Source organism: Buteo buteo, chromosome 3 (assembly GCF_964188355.1).
Source record: "Buteo buteo chromosome 3, bButBut1.hap1.1, whole genome shotgun sequence".
Classification (NCBI taxonomy): domain Eukaryota; kingdom Metazoa; phylum Chordata; class Aves; order Accipitriformes; family Accipitridae; genus Buteo; species Buteo buteo.
In genome coordinates, this window is record NC_134173.1 from 38,039,571 (window position 1) to 38,053,216 (window position 13,646).

Consider the following 13,646-nt stretch of genomic DNA (forward strand, 5'->3'; position numbering starts at 1 on the left):
GGTTCAAAATGCTGCAGCACATCTGCTAAATCACAGCCTATAATTTCACACTGAGACTCATGCACTTGGTAATCATTACTGGCTTCCCTGCCAAGAGCACACAGCTCCCAGGGTCTTTTGTGTTTGTTTTTTATTTGTCTCTTGAGTAAACATCTCCTTATCTATGTGAATTACTACATGTTTCTAAGCCATGAATAATTCTTTCCGCTACCTTTAGTTTGTATTTTTTTTCTTTTTGCTCAGCCACACATACGATTATCCAACTAAAGAGACAAAGCATCTTTCTAATTATGATTCAAGATAATGAAATTCACTTCCAACTGACCTATAGTGCATCAAAAAAACCCTGGTATCTTCACAACATGAGGTTAAACACACATTTTCCAGAACTGCTTTATACCTGCTATTCAAAATACTGCTGACGTGGCATATCATATGCAGTTGTATGTGTTTCACTGACTTACCATAGCTTTCATCTGTTTCGTGCTCATCACTATCAGCTGTTTACATGGGAGAAACTTCAGAAAGCACTGTTTGTAGTGTATATTTATATTAAAGCCTAAGGGAGGCAAAGATTTTACGTCTATGTAAGATCAAGATGGTTTTGTCTCCATCTCAAACACAAACATCACCTTAAATAATAAGCACAAGAGTTGCTTATGCGCTTGAAGCTCCAGCCTTCTCAAGTGCTTTACTTTTTAAAAGAACAGAGTTTGTGTTATGACCTTATTCCTTTATTGCTTTCTGGTGGCTGGGGTGGGGGGAAGGTAACCCAACACAGGGAATGTGGTGAACAGGCAGGATCTGGGATAAGGACTGGTGCCCAAAGATGAGCAGCCAATTCCCTGGCACTGGTGGGAGATGGACAGGAGAACAGCAGTCTCAGGGAACAAGGCTTGCTAGATGTGGTTTCTAATCACTGATTTGGGAGCTGGCTGTGATTTAGTCAGCCAATTTTACCCAACCCACTTCCAACACAAGCAAGTTGAAATAGAAATAGAGAAGGAATATTTCCAACCACATCCCTGCTAGAGAAGAGGACACAAGGAAGTTTCTTTATGCTGTTTTTGCTTTATGCTGTCTTTATGCTTTCTTTTTTGTTATTCAAGGCTTAAATAGCTCATTGTGTACTTTATAGGGAAAGTTCTTTTCAAGTTTATCTAAAATTTCCCCTTCTTATACCCCATCTTCAGTTGTTTGCCTGATATTTGGGGAGGAGAAGGGCCTCTTTGGATCAGGATGGGGTCAGGCTCTGGGGAAGGCCAAGCAGAAATAAAGAGCTGCCACTGCCTCTGTACACAGTATGGTAAGAACAGTGGCGAGAAGGATTTGAAGACACTGGACACAAGGGCCACAAGAAATGATCCAGCACTGAAAAACAATCCTTGCAATGGAAGTCATCATCTCAGCAAATTTATCAGGGAGAAGACTGAAGAGGTGACCTGAGTACTGTGTCAATGCTGGGTTTTTAACTTTGCAAATAAGGTCATAACAAGTTGTCTTGGACAAGGACCACATGTTGCAGGTCAATATGGAGAGCGTCTCTCTAACATGGCAGACTGCTGAGTCTATTTCTTATGCCTGGCAACATACCAGTCTATGATCAGAGAGGAATCCTCACGTGATACAGGGGAGAATGCATTTGCAAAGTGAGTGTAAAGATAAGTTCATTAATACATCTGAAGCATTCAAACACATACTATAAGAAAGAAAGCCCATGAGAAAAAAAAATATTATGTCTTCAGAGCAAGTCTCAAACAGCATTCAGTGTAAAGAACCCGGGACTGAATAACGAATAATGGGGGAAAAGAGAAGGGAACAGGACTTCAACACATGTTCATTAAGCAAAAGGATAATTATCCAATCATACAAATACCAACAGTATATGTACAGTGCTGGTGAACTGATGTTAGGCACACAGTCTTCATACTGGAATTTATTAACTTTAATTAGAAGTTCTAAAATTCATTTTAAATTCTCCTTGTTTTAACAAGAGTTTTTCTATGTATAATGTTCTAAAGATATGAATACACACACAGATGTGTGCTTACAATGACAGTTACAGTTTCATAAATAAATGTGCACATAAACACTTCCAAACACATCCTGCGTGGTCCAGCCTCAGGACATGTGGTGGATAGTTCTCCAGCTGCCTGACATTTCACAGGCAGCACTGGTGTGTAAAGGAAGAACACATCTCACAGCTAACTCCATGGCTCGTGATGCCACTGTGAAATCCAGCCAAGGAGGAAAAGGCAGGCCAAAATTTGTCCTCTTTCCACAGTCCTCAAACCTAAGAGAGGGTTTTCCTCTTTTCCTCTGCAACCATCATTCAGCATGGGGTTCCCCCATTTCTACAAGGAAAGAAGCTTCTCTTCATTCTCACTGCAGTTGATGTGACAAGCATGAAAGGATTAATTTGCACAAGACCATTACTGCACCAGTGCCGTGCCCACGAGTCAAACTCAATAAAGGCAAGTCTGAGTTTATGGCAGCTGCACCCTGGCAGGTTGTGGAGAATGCGGATGTGTATAACTTCTTGTGAAGCTCTTTGTGCATGGATCTCCCCCTCCTCGTTGCTTCTGCAGTCACAGCAAAATTCAGCTGAAATTTCTCAGTAAAAATTTTTTCTTTATATTGCCCTGTTGTTAAGCACTTTTAACTCTTCTGCAATGGTAGCCTAATTACCCTCTGGGATTCAGGAACACTAGTGAATTGACCTTTAGGAGACAGACAGGGATGCTGGCCAGGGAGCACTCTTACTTCCTGTTAGACTCAGTTTCTATACATGCCTGTTTCTATACACAGCTACCATACCGTGCTTGCCACTGTAATGTCTGGGATCAAGACTATCCTTTAACCCACACCAATTTATGCCTGGTCACCTCTCAGGTGTATTTTGGGAACAGGCCTAGTATTCATTATTGCTCCACCTATGCCATGATTTTCACACAAAGGAAACGTGGGAGCCAAGGCAGAAGGCAGCCAAAGGGAGGCATGGTGCTCTCTAAGAGGCTCCTCCAATCTGAACAAGCAGGAGCCCAGGATCACAGCCCAGGGTGCAAAGCACATCACACCGTAGTCTAAAGTCAAGCTAAGACCTTAAAGCCTCTAAGTTTTCCTGGGAACTCCAGAAAACTACACAGGAACCCAAAGAACATGTCACCTGCAGAGGGAAGATCATCAACAGCAGACATCCTGCCCCAACTCACCTGCCTTCTCCCAAGAGCTGGATTTCTTCCTATTCCCAATACCTTCCTGAAGTTTACCAGAAGGCTGCAGATCCAGCTTTTGCCTCATGAGGCACATAGCTGCTTTTAAATATTATGTCATTAATCTCATAGAATCATAGAATCATTTAGGTTGGAAAAGACCTTCAAGATCATCAAGTTCAACTATCAACCATGCCCACCAAACCATGTCCTGAAGTACCCCGTCTACGCACTTTTTAAATACCTCCAGGGATGGTGACTCAACCACTTCCCTGGGCAGCCTGTTCCAATGTCTGACAACCCTCTCAGTAAAGAAATTTTTCCTAATATCCAACCTAAACATCCCCTGCCACAACTTGAGGCCATTTCCTCTCGTCCTATCTCCAGCCACCTGACAGAGGAGACCAGCACCCACCTCGCTACAACCTCCTTTCAGGCAGTTGAAGAGAGCGATAAGGTCTCCCCTCAGCCTCCTTTTCTCCAGGCTAAACAGCCCCAGTTCCCTCAGCCACTCCTCACAAGACTTGTGCTCCAGGCCCCTCACCAACTTGGTTGCCTTTCTCTGGACACCCTCCAGCACCTCAATGTCTTTCCTGTGGTAAGGGGCCCAAAACTGAACACAGTATTCAAGGTGCAGCCTCACCAGTGCCCAGTACAGGGGAACAATCACCTCCCTGCTCCTGCTGGCCACACTATTTCTGATACAGGCCAGGATGCCGTTGGCCTTCTTGGCCACCTGGGCACACTGCTGGCTCATATTTGGCAGGCTGTTGACCAGCACCCCCAGGTCCTTTTCTGTCAGGCAGCTTTCCAGCCACTCTTCCCCAAGCCTGTAGCGCTGCATGGGGTTGCTGTGACCCAAGTGCAGGACCCAGAACTTGGCCTTGTTGAACTTCATATGATTGGCCTTAGCCCATCAATTTCTTGATCAACAAGTGTGTAACTGGTCAACACCTTTTGGAAACTTATAATTCACGTTTCTAATTGTAGTGGGTTTGGCTGGGATAGACTTAATTTTCTTCATGGTAGCTAGCATGGGGCTATGTTTTGGATTTGTGCTGGGAACAGTGTTGATAACTCAGGGATGTTTTCGTTCCTGCTGAGCAGTGCTTACACAGCGCCAAGGCCTTTTCTGCCTCTTACCCCACCCCACCAGCGAGGAGGCTGGGGGGGCACAAGGGGTTGGGAGGGGACACAGCTGGGACAGCTGACCCCCACTGACCCAAGGGGTATTCCAGACCATAGGACGTCATGCTCAGTGTATAAACCTGGGGGAAGAAGAAGGAAGGGGGGGTACATGGAGTTTGGAGTGATGGAGTTTGTCTTCTCAAGCAACCATTACGTCTGATGGGGCCCTGCTTTCCTGTAGGTGGCTGAACACAGGCCTGCTGATGAGAAGTGGTGAATGAATTCCTTGTTTTGCTTTGCTTCTATGTGCAGCTTTTGCTTTACCTATTAAACTGTTTTAATCTCAAGCCACAAGTTTTCTCATTTTTACTCTTCTGATTCTCTCCCCCATCCCACTGTGAGGGGAGTGAGTGAGTGGCTGTGTGGGGCTTAGTTGCTGGCTGGGGTTAAACCACGACAATAATAAATATTTAAAATGATGTGGAGCATTACGCACATTAATACTTACCTTTAAAAATACTTCCAGTGCAACTAACGATCTGATTCAGAAGAATTCTAGCAGCTGTAGGCTTGAAGAGGAAATTATTAATTTAGGGCCTTACACCACCCTCAGAACACCTTTACCAGTTTTTATGATTTCTTAAAAATGTTAATACAAAGGCAGGCATGTGGAACTCTAATTGGAGAGCAGCAGAGCCTCGTCACACTCAATAAAACTTCTCATGGCTGCAGTGCAACTGAAGTAATACACAGAGAACCCTTCCTGCAAATTCCTCCCTGCAGATTCCTACTGAAACCAGAAAGACTAATTTAACTTTTCCCAACACACCACAAAAAGTGGGTTGACCAATCTGTAATTAGAATGGATATGTTTTGTGAATGAATTTGTTGTTATAATTAGATCTAGTTCTAAAGACAAAATACAGTTATAAGTATTTTTACCAGTAGGCTTTTTTTTTCCTTTCAAAGCCAAGCCTAGAAAAAAACAGTCTGACAAATGTTAAGACAAATTTACTAACCTCAGTTCCTCAGTAGTAGTATTTATATGACTAGAAGTTCACTACACAAGGCTGTGCAGGAAAGAACAGCAAACACAGGAAGGGAGAACAGGAAAGGGAAATAATGGACTTTTTGGTGGAGACATTACATCATTTGCTTTGCAGCGTATCTCTATTTCACAGCCAGAATAATATCAGCCAGCTCCAAGATAAGGAACATGTTTATTTAGAGAATAAATCTAGTTCAGATTTCATCATAATGTCAATATTTGCCGTATTAATACTACAGTTCCCGTCAGTTAACACTCAGTAGCTAGTAACATGTTGTGTGCAAAAGGAAATGATCTTCCAAACAAGCTGTGCATATAACCTGGGAATTGCCAAGTTCGGAACACGGTTCACTCCGCTTTTGGAGGGTTCCTTCATCACTGGGTACAAGGAGATAGGAATAGGTCTTCAACTGGCAGAATCCATTTGACTTCCACCTCACAGGGCTTTGTTTGGGGGTGTTTTTTTCAAGATTTTAGTACCAAACCTGACAACTAGGACGATTTATCAGGCTCCTGTCAAAAACCGCGGACAGTCCAGCCTAGCCATTGCAGGCCATTGCAGCAGACTTCATGCAGAGACTCCTCCCTGCCCTACGGCAAGATGTGGACAGGTGGGAGCCCAGGCTGGGGTTGGGTTCTGGTTGCAGCTGCTTGGGGGGTCATTGCTGAAGGAAGAGGGACAGCAGCCAGTGAAGCTGCTACATGGACATTATGGAAGTGCTGGGGACATTGCAGATGGAAAGCATGTTTTTCACCAGCACTGAAATCTTGAACCCCTTGACTAGATAACGGGGTTATACTTCATTAAATTTGGGTGGAAGGTGGAGAGGGACTTGGTTAAACGTAACCCTAAGAAATACAAGTTTCTATAGGCCCAAGGAGTAATTTGCCAATTGCTGCTCTCCTAAGCCCAAAATAAACAGATGACTTCATGGTGGACTGCTTGCTGTACGTTTTCTGTGCATTTATTGCAATGCATGCTGTCAAGGGCAGCTGTGTGTCTCTCCAAAGGAAGCACGTGTTTCTGCAGTACACACAGTTATGAACGCATGAAGTAGTCAGCAGTATCGACTCCCCCTCACCCAGCTCACATGTGGTGTGTGGGTTTCTCCCATTGTTTCTGCTGTCCCTAATATACACATAAATGACTCGGAGAATTCGTAACTCATTATTCAGCAGCAGCTCTCCCCATAACCGTTGATGAGGTGGATTAAGTATGCCTTCTGACACTGCATTTACCACTGCCTGGTGATGACTTTGTGATTGATGACTCACCGATCCGCTCCAGGGGAGCAACCTCCCCTTTGTGACCCTCAGTTTGCATGTCCATTGTGCCCTGGCCTGGAGCTTGCCATCTGTGCCTCCAGTGTTCCTCCACTCACATAGGTCTCTGCATAAACCTGCCCTCCTCATGCTAGTAAAGTGGACCTCACTGACAGCTATGATGATCAAGGCTATTGCCCACCACAGTATTGACTCTGTCCTTCAGATCTTGGTGTTCTGCAGGAATCAGAAGCTATGAGCTTGACTAGCGGGCTTAGACTACCGTTCCCTTTTCTGTTCTGTCAGATGCGGCATGTGTGGCCCAGCGTGGCGATCCCCATGCTGTGTGCAGTGAGCCCAGGACATGCAGAGCAGGTCTCCAGGCCACCATCCTCAGCAATGCACAGAACAAACGGAACTGTCGTAATTCACAGGAGAACAAAGGCTGATCATTTTCTGCCTGAATTGAACATTTCTTTGCAAAGTTCCATGACTTGCCAAGTAGAAAATAATCCAGATGATTCTGTTTATTGTTATACCAGTTAATTTTCCTTATTTCAAAATTGTCCTTTATTTCAGCAAGATTCCTAGTAATGCAACTGTCATTCAGCTTTATTCAGATAAACCACGTTAAGTGCATAGCTTTGGCATAGAAGTGGTCCTTTCTGCCCAAAAATTAATTCTGAATTTGTATAATACTCTCTGTGAACAAACAATGTTTTTATTAACTTTACAGAACGCACCTCCCTTCTACAGAAAAGATGGTTACTGACAGCACAAGAGATGATACGGAATAAAATTAAATCTAACATTCAAAACAATAATGAGTATTTCTACATATTAACATTCATACCAAGCTTAAAATTAGTACTATTTGGATCACAGATGACTATTGAATGCTATGGCAAAGAAACTATATAAGCAATGAAAATTACCATTTAAAAATAGTTAACAGCGTGAATTGGAAGATTTAATGTGTTTTCTTCTTTTAATGTACAACCCCATTCCCAGAATTTCACTGGACCATACGGACAGACCAACTGTCACAGCTGTCTATCAAGGCTGAATTAGATGAAGATGAACAATACAGGCTTTGTGGTTCAACTGAAGCAGCAGCCTCAAAAGTTTCCATTTCTCATTCGAGGGCACTGTGGGAGCATTGTCTTCCCCCCCTCTGAAAAGAGAATGGAACAATTATGTTACTGAAATTCCTCCACAGTGGGTCTGAAAGACTGTTTATGTCCAGCCAGGGAGATAGGGAAAACTAAAAGCTGGGATTTCATGACAGCAGGTGGGGGGAGTTTCAGGGTATATACTTCAGTGACATAATGGTCCTGATTCTTCTTTTTTAGGGTAAAGCCAGTGCTAGAAGATTTACTAGCAATGGAGGAAATGGCAATGAAAATGCAAAGTTAAATGGAGTGGTAAAATTATTAACTTGAAACAAAGCTTTACAATTGGCTTTCTGAATCAATCAGGTAATTGATTCTAATGCAGAGAGCATGGCAGTAAACTAGAAAGGAAAATATACTAGTCAGAATTTTTTACCATTTACTATTTTAGGGGCCCTATCAAGTGAAGTGCTGAGTACGCAGCTCTCATGGGAGTCAGGTGGGCTCAGGAGATAGAAAGCAATCACTCAATTTGTCCCTCCTAATAACAGTAATATTCTTATTCATTAGCAGCAGAGATAAATCGATACTTGATTTCATGCAAATACATATTCATGTGCTTCAGCATAACCTCAGGAAATCAGCTGCTCAGGTTGCCCCAGTGCTCTCAGTTCAGAAGCGGCAGGTATGAGAGTGCCAAACCATTTCATTCTGTTGTACTAATAATCTCATTTTTTTCCTGAGGTTATTTTAGTGCTAACTAGAACTCAGTACATACACACTAAAAATCTGTAAGTGCTTGGGTGCAAATGGTCACCTGGAGCTACAATTGCTTGCAGGAAGAGACAACACATCTCTAGAGAGTTCCCACTCTTTTTCTTAAAGAGGAAGGGGGTGTAGAGGCTGTCAGTCACCAGCAGTGCTGTTAAGCAGTCAGTGTCTACCCACAAGACAATCTGTGCCATGATTTCCATGTGCTCCCTGGTTATCATCCAATACCCCCAAAAGTCATGGTGACTGGCAGCAGGACCATTTGATGGTCAACTTGAAGAACTTTCTACCAGCTGCCTTCTAAGGGAGGCTGTAAACCCTTCACAGAGCAGCTGGTTTTAGCCACAGTTACTCTCCATGTAAAAACACAGAGGATTCCCAGTTCTTCCTAGGGTTTGGTATAAAGGTGTAACATAAAAAACCATGAAATAATAACAAGTTATTCTCCATCTCTGGAAAAACTCTCTGCATGTTTTTCAGCCAGCTACTGATACATGGGTGCAGGCACCGACCCCCTCCCTGAACTGAACAGAAAGGTTCCTCTTGCGTGGACAGAAGATACCAGATCAGGGAATTAGACTGAAAAATCTGAGCAAGGAAGCTCAAAGAATCCAAAAACTTTGTGTTCTTAAGGTTCCGTGTAGGCAAAGTAACGCTATGACACACTGACACTTTCTCAATCTCAATTAGTGCTAAACTAATTAAGAAAACTGTTTTATACACTGCAGTGAGTAGTATCTCTCTTCTTTCTTGGATAATCCCTAGTGTGATGTAAGGGTGATCGAGTATCTAATTACTCCTTAATTGAATGCACATTTTGTACATTTTTCACTAGTTCAAGCTTAATGCTTTTAGTCCAAAAATCAAAGTCAGTGAAATTAAGTTGAACTGGGATTTGGGCAGCAATTGTATTAATGTATTACTTTTGGAAAGGAGCCTAATTACAAGCCAGTCTGAAGATTTCAGTTGTGTTTGTTATAGAAATGCTTAACGTATTGTCGACAAAAGACTGATTGTATATATTGGTAGTGTTGATATTCATGTTTACCCCTTATTCTTGTTTAAGAGGAATTTTTCTACTGTGCTAAATTAAAAGCACTGTTCCATAATGTATGTGGTCAAGTAACACAGTATTCAGGCTAAAGGTTTATGTACATATGAAGATACCTGCTCCTCTTGTTCTTCTGAAAAGTTTTTGCAAATGTAGTATTTGAGCTACAATTGTACAAATCGACGTGTATTATAATCATAAAATTGCCTAGATGCCTTGCTTGTTTATAGATTACATTTCTGCCTCTGAAATTTCCTTTGCTTGGGTTGAGTCCTACATACATTAGAGTCCCACTGCTTCTGGTGGAGTCCTTTCCAGATAAGACAACCATCCCCAAAGAAAAGCTTTCAGGATCAGTGCCATAAAGTGTAAATACCTAGGAAATCTGAGAGCTATTATCATAGTGCCCATGGTTTAAAACAAAAGAAATATTAACAAGGTCAATCAAAATTCAGAAATCATCCTCAGAATGTAAAAAAATCATTATGTTTCCAAGAATATTTATTTCTAATTCTTTCACATAATAATTTTATGTCCTTAAGACTCCTCACAGAGAATAAATTCTCTTGTACAAAACTGGGATAAATGCAAGACTGTAACTTTATCGCAGAAACAAGGAGTGGTGACAGGAGCAAAGATAGGGCTAAGCTTGTATATTTTTAAGAACCAAAGGTCCCAATGTTCCCATAGTAATAGACAGAACACATTTAAAAGAGAAGATATAAGAAAACTTCAGTGAAAAGGATTATTTTTCAAAGTCTTCCAAAAGTGTTGAGAAAGTACAAATAAATGGACTATGGAGAAATGAAATAGGATGGCCGCAATAATATGCCTTTCCAACTGATAGGGAGAAAATAAGATGCCCCACTGCAGCAGCCTTAGGTCAAGATCACTACACAAGATCAAAAACTTTCTTCTGCTACTTAAAAATACTCAATCTGCTTTCTGGAGAGCTTTTCCACCTCTTTTGTCTTACCATATTCCCTATCATTATTGTCTCACACAATGTCTTTATTTTCTTCCTTATAGAAACATCTTGCCTTCTCCTCCTTAACACTAGATGAAACCAAAAAGTTTAAGAGTTTAAAAAAAATCAAAGGACTTGGGTGGCAAAACCAGTTTAACACTGACTACATATTACCATTATCCTATACCTTCCTAAAAACAGCACCTGAAAGTATGGATTCAGAGTGTCTCAGAAAAGAGAACTGACTACCTTATGAATCCTTATCTTTCCTGAAACACTTTGCATTCCTTCCATGAAAAGGTCACAATTTATTGAGTCTACAACTAGTTCTGTGGGCATTTAACATCAGGCTAACTAAAGTGTACCTTTGTTTCTCTTGAGCTGTGGGGATACATAAAAATCTTTTAAAAATTACAGTAAGTTTTGCTGTGTAGCACTGCTCTGTCATAAATTGTGGTGTTAGTCATAAAACATTGCTAAGAACAGTCACTGCTGGTATTCTCTTCCTTGAGTGACAATTATCAGTTGCAAAAACATTTTTGGTTACTCAGATAACTTGGTTGGTTTTATTTGCTATTTATTTTCAAAATGTTGTTTGCTTAGCAAGAGCTTGTTTGCATACTTTCATTGCATTGTTTTCATCCACATGAAATAATTAGAAATACAAATTCCAATAACAGTAAGGAACTGTGACTACCTGGATCTTCAATTTCAATGGAGTTATAATGGTCTGCTTAAAACTCCCTGTGTGATTTCATCTAGGTAAAACAGAGTGCACTCCCACTGTCCAACATGTGTAACATTGCTGAAGGAGGAATGCATATTGTAGGCTTTCCTCTCTGTCTGTGGTCAGACACATGTACCTGTATGTTCTTCTAATATCCTTGACATTTGAGAGCTGTTACATTACTATATTTCACACATACTAATCTGAAGTCTCTGTATTTTAAAAAACAGGTGTAGTTTTACCAAAGGTGATCTAAGCTTCCTACCATTTTGCCTCACCACTAATTTGCAGCATTTTCCCCATAAGTGAAAATAACATGGCAGAGTTTCAGTGTGTTCAGACTCTAACTTTTGGGTTGAAATTGCCAATAAACATGATGTGAGGGTGTTTTTTAGGACATGCACTCCCTGCTACATTATCACTTTCAAAGCAGCAGTGTACAGACCATACATGGTTTATGGTAAGCAGCTGGAAATTACACTCTCAAAATGCTTTGCATAAAAAAGCTGATGATAACAGTGCATTGTGGATAGCAAAGAATGTGTGATGCTGATAGAGAGTCACAGGTCATGAAATCTGGGAGCTCTTGTCAGCATGAAGTATCTTATTTGAAGCATAAGCAGGGGTCTGATTCCTAGGCTACCTTATGCTTTTTTTAGCTTTGAAAAGGAAGCACAGCATTTTGTTTCTTCTTTGCTGCTTCTTTACGTGCTACAGAATTTTGACTGTTTTCCATTCCTCCACCAATATTTGTGTATTTCTAAGAAGAGCTCAGTAAAGGAATGAACAAGGACAATTCCAATATGGTACTAATTCTGGAAACAGCTACAATTCAGAATGGTTTTCTTCCTCATTTAGGGCTTGATCACTCCCTACACTGATGCTCTGGCCCAGAAACAGCATAAATTTCTACTACAGCAGTGACCAGTCTATGACTCTTGGGCTGCCTGTGGCTACCAAATCCCTAAGTTGTGGCTCCTGTGTCAGAGGTATGTCACACAAGCAACAAAAGTGTTTTGCTACTCACTAATTTGAATCCTCAGCAGTGGGAAAACACGTTAGGCTGACATTACAGGGTTCACTTACAATCTCAGCGCACACTCCATTCCTTTCTATGACAACAAAGTAGTGGGAAGCAAATTGAAAAGGCGCCATGTTTCAGCCATTCCTGAAACTCTTAGTTCCCTGAATGCTCCAAAAGTTTTTGGTATGTTTCCAGTAGGTGTCCAATTATGGCGTGTGGCTCACAAGCCAAAGATGTTTGGCCCTCTGTCCTACAGTCATACACTGAAATGTAAGCACATTCTCAAGTACTCTGAAGTGGCAGCAGAGTGCTGGGCACTATATATAAGTTCTTAAAAACAGAACAATAGTCAGTTTTGTTGATAACATGAAGTTGAGTTTCTTTCAAAGACCGAAACTTAACAATTAAACCAACCACCTTTTAAGCATAAAACCTAAACTCAAGGAGATAAAAAATGACCAGTGAAAAATCCCTTGCTGAGAAGCAGCATAAATACTCGTATTTCATCAAATCTAGGAAATTGGTGTTTGTATTTCTAAAGAACTAGTCTTGATTATCTTTGTGTTGGGTTGTGGTTTTTTTTAACCAGGAAAAAGAGAAGAATGGTCATAGTAGCCTAGTGATGCATGGCTGCTGAAAGCTCAGTCCAGCTCTGGATCTACACAACAGGAAAGCATAAAATTCCCAAGTGTTGGAACTTTCTGCAGAGCAACTTGTTTGTGAACTTCAGGAACTACAAAGGCTACTAGTAAACTGAGAATAAAGACGCATATTGATCAGTAATGTAAACCTCCATTCAAATGCAAAGTTCACTGAAAACTGCTTAGGCAAAGAAATACGTACCACAGCATCATGCCACTCTTGCCTCCATTTCTCAAAGGCAAGGCACAGCTTTATAGCTCACTCTGTATTTGAATGTGCCTTCATATTCTATAATCTAATTACCCTACAGTGTGCAATGCCATAAAGAGGGGTGTGCACCACTACCTGTTTAGTACTAGCTCATTCCCACTGGCAACACCGATCCCCTGTTCAGTGTCCTATGGAAAGGGCTGCATAGTTTTGGTGCCGAAAGAGCAGCTAAGCAGCTTCAAAAGCAAGTGATTTGCACTATCCACTCACTAAACGCACCGGATACAGTCACCACATTGCCCCCTCTCCTCACTGTGAAACTAATGCTGTGCCAATTTCTGCTTGTCTGCTCAGACCTCTCAATATCATGCAGACAGTCTCTACAGTACCAGGCATGCAATCTCTGTTCCTCCCACCCTAAATTACTCTTTCCTGTTCCTCAGGCCTAGCACAACCTTGGTATTCTAATGATGTAATTTATTTTTTTCCTC

General features: G+C 41.4%; 1 protein-coding gene across 1 annotated transcript in view; it reads right to left on the reverse strand.

The window, feature by feature from the left end:
• Nucleotides 1-5,564: 5,564 nt before the first annotated feature.
• Nucleotides 5,565-13,646, reverse strand: part of CA8 (carbonic anhydrase 8) — a 52,497-nt gene continuing 44,415 nt past the window's right edge. Inside the window, exon 9 of the mRNA XM_075023337.1 lies at nt 5,565-7,825. The gene's annotated coding sequence lies outside the window, so the exon portion shown is untranslated. The remainder of the gene's footprint in view (nt 7,826-13,646) is intronic.